We start from the raw sequence: 14,377 nt of genomic DNA, 5'->3' as shown, positions 1-14,377 counted from the left end.
TTAGCTAAAGAGTTAAGAATGAAGCTTGCCCACTTGTTTCTCTCTCTCTCTCTCTCTCTCTCTCTCTCTCTCTCTCTCTCTCTCAAACTTATGGATGGAAGAGTGTACTACGATATGGCTTTTTACGTCTTACATATCCAAATTAGTTTATACATTAAAGTTTATCTGTATTTCATTGTTTTGAGAAATTGTTATAACCTCATGGTTCATTTACAGTATATACAGTAATACAGAAGACTGGACTGACAGAAAATTAGAGGGACAGCAGTTTACAGGTTTTCAGGTGTGTTTATTTTGTCGACCGACAGCGCAAACCTCTGAAGTCACTCATAGCTGCAAGTAAAATGTCCATCCAACTGTATCAGCTATGGCAAACATGTTGCGGTATTGTCATCGTGGATGCCGCAATGCATTTGCATTACGGCTGTTCGCTGCATATAACGCAGAGAACGTAGCCAATAGGGTAAGAATTTCTATGAAAAGGTAGCCAATGAGCTAAGAATTTCTCTGAAAAGGGTTTCCTTTAACATACATGCACCGGAACGTGATTGAACGACTTTAAATTTTTGTTTTTTATCAGACTGGCAATTACAGCATTCAATGGAAGGATTTTGATTTATGAAACCGGTAGGTCTACTTTGATGCTTGCAGCTCGCTGCATAGGTTTATATTTCAGTGATAAGGAAACAAATCTACCTGCCTCCATTTTTAGCTGTATTGCTTAATATTTCTGCAAGTTTGTTTATGGGTATTTCCAAAATAAACAAACTATACGTTCATGACTTGATGGAATTGCAATTTCTGTATTTATGGCACATACTTTTTGGCTATATATATAATGTATACATATAGTGGTGTTAAAAAAAATAACTTTCACCCACTTTATATCCTTTTCATTCCACATCTGCAATATCTTATAATAAAACTGGCCCACTACCACCCCATTCTCATGGTAATAAATAAAAACATATATGGTATATAAAAACATGCAAATGCCAGTATGAAAGAATGGTTATTGTCGCTAATTTGTCGTTAATTCAAAACATAAAAATATATCGTAGTACTCTTCCATTCATTAGTGAGAGAGAGATTAGAGAGAGAGAGAGAGAGAGAGAGAGAGAGAGAGAGAGAGAGAGAGAGAGAGAAATGGGCGGGCTTCTTTCCTAATTCTTTAGCTAAGCCAAAGACAGGTGTTCGGATATCTACAACGAATGTTGAGGAAATTGAAAAAGTTTGAGTAAATTGCCTTAATCAATAAATTCTGGTGCTTCATTATATTGCCCAAAACTACCGGAGGGTCTAAAACATGCTATGCCAAAATATCAAGAGGATACAGCTGATATATAAAAAAAAATCAAGAAAGCCTACAATTATAAGCTATTACGTTGTCATAATACAACTGCATTCTGATTACCACAACCTTTTATTTAGAAACTTTCCTTTCCTTCTGAACCCAGTGGTCTTAACCCAGCATACAATCATATTAGGAAATGTTAGTACATTTCTACAGTATCAAAAATTAAGGAATGGGAAAACTGCTCATTCACCGCCGTTATTACGAGGACTGTTGTTCAGTCTTTAGCTAAACGTTAACGTTACTGTTCTTATATTCTTATTTTATCAAGACCTGCGATAAGTAGTGAAGGCTGTAAGCATATCCTTTTCAATAACTATAGCAGAGTAAATGAACTTAAACCTAACTGGTAGTTACTACAGTATATTAAAGCAGATCTAAAGCAAGCATGCACTCATTCCTTGTGGCTGTTTAGCGTCATCATGGAATAACGTGAGAACTGCCTCAGAGCCGGGTCAGAGTCGAGGTGGTTCGGGAACAATTTTTGCTACGTAACAATAGCCGCAAAATATTAACTCTAAAAATTCCAGTGATGTTATTACATGGATGCAAGTCAACCGTGCACTTGCCACGTTTCATCAATCATATCTTCCACTCCGTTGAAGAAGAAAGTTTGTTACTTTAATAACTGAAAATATCACCCAGGCGTATATGAAAGCCGCCTTCGTTTGATAGAAAACATTTTACTTTACTCACAAACCAACATTTGATTACCAAAATAATTTCATTTTTAACGATTAAGGAATGTATTAGAGTATCTATTGCAAAAAAATGAGAGATACATTCACAACTAACACTAATTCAGCTTACTGGAATGAGGTACATACCATCAGTCATACCAGCAATATCGGTTCAAGAAATGTTATATTTAAAAAAAAAACTTTAATCCATGATAATTGTAATGATCGTATAGTAGTTTGAAGGACAATTCAAAGTTTTTACTTCATACTATACTTTTAATAATGGAAATAAAGCTCAAAGCTCCTACCAAGTTAATTGTCTTCATTGTTAATGAAACTATCTCACGTACTACCGTATCAAAACGTTGGGTCTGGTTTATTAGTGTCAAATGGTCATATAGGATTAAGAAAAATAACAAGGGAATGCAAGTCTATTTCAGAGTTATAAAGCCCTAGGAAAGGTGAAGCCCTCCTAACACGTAGTGTGGCACTGAAAGTGAGAATGGTGAAGACGACCAGCTGGTTCAGATACTCAGCCCCTGGATTTTCTTTTTTTTTTTTTATTATGAAAGAAAGCGTCCTCTATGTTCATGTTTAGCTGGACATTGTGGCCGCAATCATTTAGACTAACAACCAACATATTACGCAGTATAAAGCTACCTCGAAAAGTTGCTTCACAGGTAATCTACAACTGCAAACCATCTAAAAACTTCTCCGTACGGAAACGCATTGCCAGAGATTTAGGGCATGGATCTAGTTCCCAGAGGGATAGGCAAAGTTTAGTTTAGTTGGCTTAATATGCTTCATGAGTGCCTTGTCAACTTCAGTTACTTAGTTGACTACCATTTATGGGCTTTCAGGCTTCCAATTTTTAATCAATTGCAGCTTGAGATTCTCAAAGACTAATAACTTTAGTAATTTACCATAATTTTAATTTAACAATTTACCCTAAGTTTTACCAGCCAAAACACTTAAACAGTTACAGGTATTAGATTAAAACACCGTAACTCAAATATCACCAACTGATGGAACATTAGGATTTATATGTGGTCTTTTAGATTACATTAAGCCACGGCATTGTAAAACCAGTTACATTTCTCCCGGTCAAGGTTAACCTGCTTAAGCTCTTTACACAATTCATTCCGGAATTTATGACAAGAGAACTTTAAGTCCAGTTCTATTTAGTGTAGTTATGGACGTTCATATTTACCTGATCTTTATTGGAAACTATTGGAAACTACTGGAAACTATTGGAAACTTTATTGGAAAATCACACCTTTTAATCAAAGCAAGAACTTTTGGCATAAAGTGCAGTATTAGGAATACCAGGCTCCCGTCTCACCTCATTAAAATATATTTTGTAAAAAAGTGACGAAAACAGGAGTTCTTGAATAACAGGGTCTCTACTATACCAATCCACAGCCTGTAAAGAAAAGTACGGCAGAAAGGTTTGTACTTAAAACTACAAAAATTTTCTAAAATGACGAAAACCGGAGTTCTTGAATAACAGGGTCTCTGCTACACCAATCCACAGCCTGTAAAGAAAAGAAAGTACGACAGAAAACTATGTACTTAAGTAGACTAAACTACAAAAAAGAAATTACAAAAAAGAAACTTCAGTAAAATGAGGTTTTATTAACTTAAATGAACTAAAGACTTCCGATAACCAAGAAGTTACCAAACCTAGGAACGGGATGCACCAAAAGGCGCTAACAATTGAAGGACCAACCAGAGGATCTACCGCATCAAACCTTAGGTTTGAGCCTCCGAGCAAAATTACAAAAGTCAATTTGCCAAGAGAAAAGCACGTTCTGGCATCACATGCTGATCGTATGAAAGTGTATCTGTCTATTGCACCAAAATGGAAACTGAGGCCTGTTCATTGTATGATTAGCACGAGTTTCGCGTAATTTAAAATATGTAAACCATTAACAGCATCTATAACAAATGAAAATTCAAATTGTTCAAATTTAAAGTTTAGAAAATTTGTTTTTAAAACAATGAGAAACACCTTTATTGCTGAAAACACCAAAAGTTTTTAGCACCTTACTAGTACAGATGTAAACTTAAAACAATTTGCCGAGTTCGGAAACTCTGCTTCTTAATAGATAATTATTAAAATCTCAAGAAATATGGAAGATTACGTTAACTATTGCACTATAATAAAACAAAATGCAAATGTTAAAAAGTCTTCACTGATAACCAAATTTCTGGAAGAATTTAAGCGATCAATATAAATGTTTACTTTATAAACAAACATTAAAATCTAAACTCAAAGTATGTTAATACTAAAAACAGAAGACTGATGCCCTTGTCACCTGAAAAAAAAAAAAAAGCCTCCCATGCACCCGTCCATAGGTCGTAAGACCTATCGGACGATGCATGAGAGGGGCCGCCACTCCACCCCTACAGGGGCACCGCCCTGTAACAGGTAAAAAAAAAAAAAAAAAGTATGGCCTTTGTTAAAACGTACACAAAAATTCATGACAATTCATGACATACCTCACCTATTAAGCCAAGCATGGGGAGAGAAGTCCGTTTTTGAGCAGTGTAGAAACTTGCTGGTTGGAGAATTTTGACTTATTTCTCAAGCGTAGTCTGCTTCATGAAGTGACAGTTTAACTAATCTGGAAGTATTTAAAATCTGTAGGAGGATACGGATTTGCTTTAATAAAAAATATAACTAGCCATTATTTACAAGATACAAGGTACATACAAAGCTTCAAAAATGGGAAACCCTCACACGAAAAAGATCAGCAGGAACTTCCGTTTCCAAGTACGGAGCAAATACAATACTGAACTTCACGTACCATCAGATCTTAACCTGAAAGCTATATTTGTACTGCAGAAGTGAATTGAACAGTTTTATGGTCTATAAACGAGAAATAGGATAAAGTATAGCTATGTCAAGCTTAAATAAAATGCAAACCAAATATTCAATACTGTCCACAAATTGTAGTAAGTTTATATTTTCTGAACAAGGAAAAACAGACATGAAATACTTAAAATATCAATTTAGTCCAATCAAACTTTAAACCAAACTTTAAAGAACTTATGTTCATGAAAAAATAAGCCTGTTGCAACAAGCTATTACGCCTAGTTACCATACCCATGAACCCTTGCGATAAGAGAAAAAAGTATAAACTAAAATCAGTAAAGCCTTGTTAGCAAAAGTACTATAACATGAACTTAATGAAACTTAGCCTTTGCAGGGAATGGCAGGGTCGCCACAACAAAACGTAGACCATCGATCACAATAACAAATTCTAATCGCACTGATACGAATTGCTGCCAGCTACTCAGATAGCGAGGAACCGAACGAAAAACGCGCTGGACAAAGAACTTGACTGTTCCAGGGTCGAAGGCTAACTAGACGATTTGCTTGCCGAAAACCAGCCCTGCTGTTGGTGCCACCATCAAGGACCACGGATTCACTTGTGTTTAAACTGGCAGATTTAAGCGGAAGAGTACGCCGTCCTTGGTTTTGTTTAATGAGGAAGTTTAAAAGAATTTGTTGATGTTTTCACGCTAATTGACTGATTCTTCGTTTTATGACTTCTCAGTCTTGATAAAATTAGCCTCTGTGTATCATAACTAAAAACTGTTGTCAATAATTTACCGAACAGGAGAATGAATATTCTTCGGTATATTATTTATTGTCACGCAGTAAAAAATATTTCTGCTTACTGTGTTTTCCTAAGATCCCACTCACCAAAAAGCGCTCTGCGATACCTGCAAACTCAACTCGTCACGTACATAATAATGCAGACATTTTCTCGGATTCTTATATTTATTGGATTGCGTACTCCCTATTAATTGTCAAATCCACACTGTCATCGCACTCACAAAAAGTCAAGTCTTTAATTTTTTCTTGAACGACTTGATATTTTCAGTCTTCCTGATACCAAGTGGGAGCTTATTGTATAGTCTTGGGGTGGCAGATTTAAAGTTTCTAAAGCCTACTTTCTAATTGCATTTTGGCTCAAATAACTTGGGTTCATCTGTATGTATTTTTGTACTGACTCCATGCAGAAAGTCATTCAAATATTTTAGACACCCAGTCATGACAGCTTGACGAATCATTTAACATATTTTACACATTATTCTAGCTTTGATGGGGAACCAGTGCAACTCAAACAATACAGACTAAGTCCTGTCATGCGGCGCAACACCCTTTATTAGTCTTGGCGGTCTATTCAGTATTTAGTTGCATCTTAGGTAGAATATTTTCTGCAGTTGTTAACCCAGTTTACGGCACAATTAATCAAAAGAGTTTTATGGAACACCCTCCAATATATTTTTTTTAACAAAGGAAATATTTCTAAGATGATATGCAGTATCCCTTGCAATACTTTTAATCTGAGCACTAAGAGACAAATAACAGTCTAGTAGAATACCAAAGTCACGTACTTTGCCAGCCAACGAAACTTTATTTCTATTTATTACATTACGCCGAAAACCACCAAGGTTTATTATTTCATTTGTATTGTTAATATCGTTTATGTAATAACAAAATTGGGTGTCATCTAAAAATAGGTTAAACTTTACCCTTACGTCCCTGTAGCATGTTTCATAACACAAGATGAAAATGGACCTAATACATTGCCTTGGGGTGGTCCTCTTCTTAATGTTTCATAAGGCGAGTTCCCTGTGTTTACCCAGTATTTTCTGTCTAACACGTGGCTTTTCAATTACTCAAAATCCTCTTCAGTAATACCAACTGATCGTAAATAATTTGAAATTCATGAATAACCGTATCAACAACAGCGCTGAGATCGAGCAGCACCAAAATACCACATTTGCTTTATTTATCGTTTCTAATAGGTCATTTGCAACAGAACTTACAGCGGTTTCTGTAAGATATAAGTGTTTACAAACCGACTGACTGTCCAGTAAACTTGCAATTACCCTTTCTAGATAACTAATTATCTGTTAAAAATCTAACATTCTGGACATAAAGGATAAATTCGAAAGAGGCCTGTATGAAGTTCAACTTTGATGATCAAATTGTTTGTTTAACAACAGCAACTTTCTCAGGTAAAGGGAACTTGCATTCATAGGCACTGACATTTTTAACTTTCAATGTTATAATAAGTACGAAAATTTGTCGATCCCAATAAGTTCAGATTTGCCACTTGTTTTCTTTGCCATTTTAGTAATCATAATAATACTATCGTTGTTTACATGATTATGTCGCACATAATCCATAAATTACATGAACTCTGAACACGCAAGCATGTAATCACGATTTGTTGGAATAAGAATCTTTATGAATTATGTACAACAGTATTGAGAGAGAGAGAGAGAGAGAGAGAGAGAGAGAGAGAGAGCGGCACTGAGTAACATTTAAAGTCTCTTAAATTTAGTATGGCGTAAAAGATCCTTTAATTCCCTAATTCTATATACTGTACAGTATATAGAAAAAAAAAGCCCATCCTGACATAAACCCATCTACCTATATCCATTTTTTTTCCTAAAATCCCGTTACAGGAGTATCAAGTTTTTTAGAAAATCTAAAAGACTTACACTTTGAAAAATAGAGATTTATCATCACTAGTATTAAGAATTTAATGAGACCAAAAGGTCGTGAATGTCAATCCTGGTCTCAATCAAAGAGTCCATTGCAATCTTGGGAATCATTATCAGACAAAAGTCCTTCATACTCTTCATCCCTATACCCAAGCGAAGGAGTACTTTATGCATGATAGTCCCGCTCACATGAGGAAATTTGTTTTCAGTACAAAGCAATCTTGTCCATGGTGTACTAGACAGTCACGGACACTGATTTACTCTCTATTCTTTGTACCATAAAACCCCGTATTAGTATTATCAGAATGGGTCAACCCTGAAGTGTCTACTGTAGAGTCGAAGTACCGTAGATGGCAATCTGATAGAATCACCACTAAGGCTACAGCAGTCTAGTGATAACTAGTCTATTCATTTTAAAAAGAAAGGCAAAGAATACCTAAGGTATTAAACTTATGTAATGCGTACAGAATAAAAAAAAAAAAGTTATTTCAAATCAACACCAACAAAGAATCCTGTATGAAATATATTTTGAAACAAGGGCACCTATAAAGCTGAGAATGTAAACTTTCAGTAATTAAATAAAGCTACAGCGGAGCACTGACGAAGGGCAGCTGGTTAAACATATAAGCGTTTTCTGGAAAACATGACTCCTGGAGGTCAAGAACTAATGGAAAAATAAATCAAATTCAAACTGAAAAATCAAAATCCTTTTGTTTCTGAAAACATTTTAAATGTAATAGTAATGCAGAAGTTACCAAGAACATTGAAGGTATGGTGCATGAAAGACAAAGGCAGCCTGGGAGAGACTCCCAATGAAAATGGTGCAGCAAAGAACCTTTTGATTGGAACTACTTTATCACAAGACATGGGGCACGAACATACATAAAAATACCTTGACATCTCCAAAAGGCAAGTCATAGAAACTCAACAGATCACTCGAATTCTTAAAAAATATTTCCAGGATACAGTGAAACAACCCACCAACCATTCAGTTCTCAATTGTCTTAAACACTCCGCACGAAAGTCAGACAACAATCTATATATTTGTTTTTAGTTTTATCATGATTAGTCAAAGTGGTAAAATTGTACACTGGTATTCGCTATGCAATGACAAACTGCAGTAGATTTTATTTATTTTATAATAACTAGTAAGCTACTTCTGATAAACTTTGATTCAGCTTCCCTCTAGATTTCAACAACTATGCATAGTTTGATTTCAGATCATGACACCTATCCAATAACAACATTATGTGTTCACCTGAAGTCCATTTAGAGATAAATATTTTTCATTCCTTACAATTGATGTTCGGTAGTCATACTTCCATGCTAAATATCATGTTATTAAGTATCTCAACTCAAAGTAAAGATTTACTCAAAATTAATAAATTAAAACCAGTAACAGGAATTAAGAAGCAACAATAATTTTCAAATATTGATAACAGGTACATAAAAGGCCATTTGTGTTTTTTAAAGTTTGCAATAACCCAGCTTAAGCTTTCACTCCGATTAGTTATTAAGAATTGTTACTGGTGGAGGTAAGAGTGTTCAATTTTACAAATGCATCATTTATAACAGTTTATTGAAATTTTAGATAATTACACAGGTTAACCATCAAATACGTGAAACTCCATCAATGCCAGGCTCCAATTCTCACATCAGCTCAGCTTGGAAAGCTCTTGTGAGGGGTAAAACCAACAAACGCGTTCTTGACTAACCCAAGTAGTGCTTTCATTCCTTTAAATATCCATTTCAGAAAACCTGTTCTGTAAATAGAAGAAAACGCATTAAAAAATGCTAGAGCATCACTTAATTTATAGGTCGTAGTTAACGTTAATTTTGATGAAACGAAGCTTTCATTTTGAAATGAAGCTTTCACTTAAGATATATTTTTTTACCGTACAGGTAAATTTACAAAGCCTCTGAGTAGAGCTCCCCGAAAATGTCTAAAAAGTGCTTTTAAACAAGTGGTCGAATAGTGAGAAATACTAAGTAAATGAACATTAAAACTCTCTGGTGTTAAAGAGAACTAAAGTAGATTCGATCAACTATAATTATTGGTAAAACTAAACTTACGTAAAAAAACCTTTCATTTTCTTATTGCTGAACATTAAAAAGCTAAAAATCTTAAATATTTTCAAATTCCAAATACGCAGTTAGTTAAGTTACTTTATATATATAGTATATATATATATATATATATATATATATATATATATATATATATATATATATATATATATATATATATATATATATATATATATATATATATGTATATATATATATATATATATATATATATATATATATATATATATATAATAATATTATATATTAAATTTGCTAGAAAAAGGTTACGTAAACTTCTTTAGGTCGCATGTAGTCCCTAGACTATAAGACTAAGTAACTGAACATTATCATCAGAAAATCCGAGAAGCAGGAACGGAAATGAATAAATTACATAGACATCTGGACAGCTGAACTTGTATGTAAAGGAACAAAGGCCGCGCGTTAATTTTCTTGAATTTTGTATGGAAAAAATTTAGAACAAATTGGTGCTTGTGTTGAAACGCCGAACCGGATAAATACTACACTACAGACAAAATGATAGATTAACGAGATTTAATCATGTAAACAACGACAGCATTATTATGATTACTAAAATGGCAAAGAAAACAAGTGGCAAATCTGAACTTATTGGGATCGAAAAATTTTCGTACTTATTATAACATTGAAAGTTAAAAATGTCAGTGCCTATGAATGCAAGTTCCCTTTACCTGAGAAAGTTGCTGTTGTTAAACAAACAATTTGATCATCAAAGTTGAACTTCATACAGGCCTCTTTCGAATTTATCCTTTATGTCCAGAATGTTAGATTTTTTAACAGATAATTAGTTATCTAGAAAGGGTAATTGCAAGTTTACTGGACAGTCAGTCGGTTTATAAACACTTATATCCTACAGAAACCGCTGTAAGTTCTGTTGCCAATGACCTATTAGAAACGATAAATAAAGCAAATGTGGTATTTTGGTGCTGCTCGATCTCAGCGCTGTTGTTGATACGGTTATTCATGAATTTCAAATTATTTACGATCAGTTGGTATTACTGAAGAGGATTTTGAGTAATTGAAAAGCCTCGTGTTAGACAGAAAATACTGGGTAAACACAGGGAACTCGCCTTATGAAACATTAAGAAGAGGACCACCCCAAGGCAATGTATTAGGTCCATTCTCATCTTGTGTTATAAAACATGCTACAGGGACGTAGGGGTAAAGTTTAACCTATTTGTAGATGACACTCAATTTTGTTATTACATAAACGATATTAACAATACAAATGAAATAATAAACCTTGGTGGTTTTCGGCGTAATATAATAAATACAAATAAAGTTTCGTTGGCTGGCAAAGTACGTGACTTTGGTATTCTACTAGACTGTTATTTGTCTCTTAGTGCTCAGATTAAAAGTATTGCAAGGGATACTGCATATCATCTTAGAAATATTTCCTTTGTTAAAAAAAATATATTGGAGGGTGTTCCATAAAACTCTTTTGATTAATTGTGCCGTAAACTGGTTTAACAACTGTAGAAAATATTCTACCTAAGATGCAACTAAATACTGAATAGACCGCCAAGACTAATAAAGGGTGTTGCGCCGCATGACAGGACTTAGCCTGTATTGTTTGAGTTGCACTGGTTCCCCATCAAAGCTAGAATAATGTGTAAAATATGTTAAATGATTCGTCAAGCTGTCATGACTGGGTGTCTAAAATATTTGAATGACTTTCTGCATGGAGTCAGTACAAAAATACATACAGATGAACCCAAGTTATTTGAGCCAAAATGCAATTAGAAAGTAGGCTTTAGAAACTTTAAATCTGCCACCCCAATAAGCTCCCACTTGGTATCAGGAAGACTGAAAATATCAAGTCGTTCAAGAAAAAATTAAAGATTTTACTTTTTGTGAGTGCGATGACAGTGTGGATTTGACAATTAATAGGGAGTACGCAATCCAATAAATATAAGAATCCGAGAAAATGTCTGCATTATTATGTACGTGACGAGTTGAGTTTGCAGGTATCGCAGAGCGCTTTTGGTGGAGTGGGATCTTAGGAAAACACAGTAAGCAGAAATATTTTTTTACTGCGTGACAATACGTAATACACCGAAGAATATTCGTTCTCTTGTTCGGTAAATTATTGATAAAAATTTTCTGTTATGATACACAGAGGCTAATTTTATCAAGAACCGGGAAGTCATAAAACGAAGAATCAGTCAATTAGCGTGAAAACATCAACAAATTCTTTTAAACTTTCTCATTAAACAAAACCAAGGACGGCGTACTCTTCCGCTTAAATCTGCCAGTTTAAACACAGGTGAATCCGTGGTCCTTGATGGTGGCACCAACAGCAGGGCTGGTTTTCGGCAAGCAAATCGCCTAGTTAGCCTTCGACCCTGGAACAGTCAAGTACGTTGTCCAGCGCGTTTTTCGTTCGGTTCCTCGCTGAGTAGCTGGCAGCAATTCGTATCAGTGCGATTAGAATTTGGTAACGTGATAGATGGTCTACGTTTAGTTGTGGCGACCCTGCCATACCCTGCAAAGGGTAAGTTTCATTAAGTTCATGTTATAGTACTTCTGTTAACAAGGCTTTACTGATTTTAGTTTATACTTTTTTTTTTCCATTATTGCAAGTGTTCATGGGTATGGTAACTTGGCGTAATAGCTTGTTGCAACAGGCTTATTTTTTCATTAACATAAGTTTTTTAAAGTTTTAGTTTAAAGTTTGATTGGACTAAATTGATATTTTAAGTATTTCATGTCTGTTTTTCCTTGTTCAGAAAATATAAACTTATGACTAAAACTTGTGGACAGCATTGAATATTTGGTTTGAATTTTATTTAAATTTGACTTATCATAGCTTTACTTCACCCTATTTCTCGTTTATAGACTATAAAACAGTTCCATTCACTTCTGCAGTACAAATATAGCTTTCAGGTTAAGATCTGATGGTACGTGAAGTTTAGTATTTTATTTGCTCTGTACTTGGAAACGTTAAAGTTCCTGCTGATCTTTATTTTCGTGTGAAGCTTTCCCATTTTTAAAGCTTTTTGTACCTTTATCTTGTAAATTAAGGCTAGTTATATATTTTAAAGCAAATCCGTATCCTCTTACAGATTTTAAATACTTCCAGATTTGTTAAACTGTCACTTCATGAAGGAAACTACGCTTGAGAAATAGGTCAAAATTCTCCAGCCAAGAAGTTTCTCAACTGCTCAAAAACTGACTTCTCTCCCCATGCTTGGCTTAATAGGTGAGGTGTCATGAAATTTTGTGTGTTTTAATAACGGCCAAACTTTTTTTTTTTTTTTTTACCTCCACCCCTACAGGGGCGGCACCGCCCCTGTAGGGGTGGAGTGGAGGCCCCTCCCATGCACCCGTCGATAGGTCTTACGGCCTATCGACGGGTGCATGGGAGGCTTTTTTTTTTTCCAGGTGACAAGAGCATCAGTCTTCTGTTTTTAGTATTAACTAACTTTGACTTTAGATTTTACTGTTTATATAAACTAAAGTAACATAACGTTTATATTGATCGCTTAATTATTCCAGAAACTTGGTTATCAGTGAAGACCTTTTAACATTTGCATTTGGTTTTATCATAGTGCAGTAGTTAACGTAATCTTCCATAATTCTTGATTTTAATAATTATCCATTAAGAACCCAGTTTCCGAACTCGGCAACCTGTTTTAAGTTTACATCTGTACTAGTAAGGTGCTGAAAACTGTTGTTTTCAGCAATAAAGGTGTTAGTACGCATTATTTTAAACTCATTTTCTTTATATAAATTTTAAAATTGAACCATCTGAATTTTGTAATTTGTTATAGCTGCTGTTAATGGTTTACATATTTTAAATTAGGCGAAACTCATGCTAATCATACAATGAACAGGCCTATGTTTCCATGTTGGTACAATACAGATACACTATTTCATACGATCAGCATGTGATGCCAGAACGTGCTTTTCTCTTGGCAAATTGACTATTTTGTAGTTTTGCTCGGAGGCTCAAACTTCGTAAGGTTTGATGCGGTAGTTCCTCTGGTTGGTCCTTCAATTGTTAGCGCCTTTTGGTGCATCCCGTTCCTAGGTTTGGTAACTTTTTGGCTATCGGAAGTCTTCAGTTCATTTAAGTTAATGAAACTTTATTTCACTGACAAAATTATCTTTTTGTAATTTCTTTAATTTTTTTTTTTTTGTAGTTTACATAAGTACAAACATTTCTGCCGTATTTTTCTTTACAGGCTGTGGATTGGTATAGTAGAGACCCTGTTATTCAAGAACTCCGGTTTTCGTCACTTTTTTACAAAATATAGTTTAATAAGGTGAGACGGGAGCCTGGTATTACTAATACTGCACTTTATGCCAAAAGTTCTTTGATTAAAAGGTGTGATTTTCCAATAAAGTTTCCAATAATGTTTCCAGTAGTTTCCAATAAAGAGCTTCCAATAAAGATCAGGTAAATATGAACGTCCATAACTTCACTAAATAGAATTGCAGACTTTAAGTTTTCTTGTCATAAATTCCGGAATGAATTGTTTAAATGAGCTTAATTTAAAAGACAGGTTAAATCCTATGACCATCAGCTGGAGAAATTTGAATTGGTTTTTAATCAATGCCGTGGTTTAATGTAATTTAAAAGACTTTAGTTAACTTTTGGTAAATTAAAATTATGGTAATGTTCCATCAGTTGGTGATATTTAAAATTATGGTAAATTGGTAAATTAAAATTATGGTAAATTGGTAAATTAAAATTATGGTAAAT

At 34.3% G+C, this 14,377-nt stretch overlaps 1 long non-coding RNA gene across 1 annotated transcript; it reads left to right on the top strand.

Annotated features, from left to right (window-relative positions):
- The first annotated feature begins 11,995 nt into the window (after nucleotides 1-11,995).
- Nucleotides 11,996-14,032, top strand: LOC136850027 (uncharacterized). The gene is made up of 3 exons (XR_010856517.1): nucleotides 11,996-12,163; nucleotides 12,752-12,871; nucleotides 13,857-14,032. It is a non-coding gene; the product is annotated as an uncharacterized lncRNA (long non-coding RNA).
- The last annotated feature ends 345 nt before the right edge of the window (nucleotides 14,033-14,377 follow it).

Source organism: Macrobrachium rosenbergii, chromosome 2, assembly GCF_040412425.1.
Source record: "Macrobrachium rosenbergii isolate ZJJX-2024 chromosome 2, ASM4041242v1, whole genome shotgun sequence".
In the NCBI taxonomy this organism is placed as follows: domain Eukaryota; kingdom Metazoa; phylum Arthropoda; class Malacostraca; order Decapoda; family Palaemonidae; genus Macrobrachium; species Macrobrachium rosenbergii.
The sequence above is the reverse complement of the archived record's forward strand: the minus strand, read 5'-3'. Positions and strand labels throughout refer to the sequence as shown.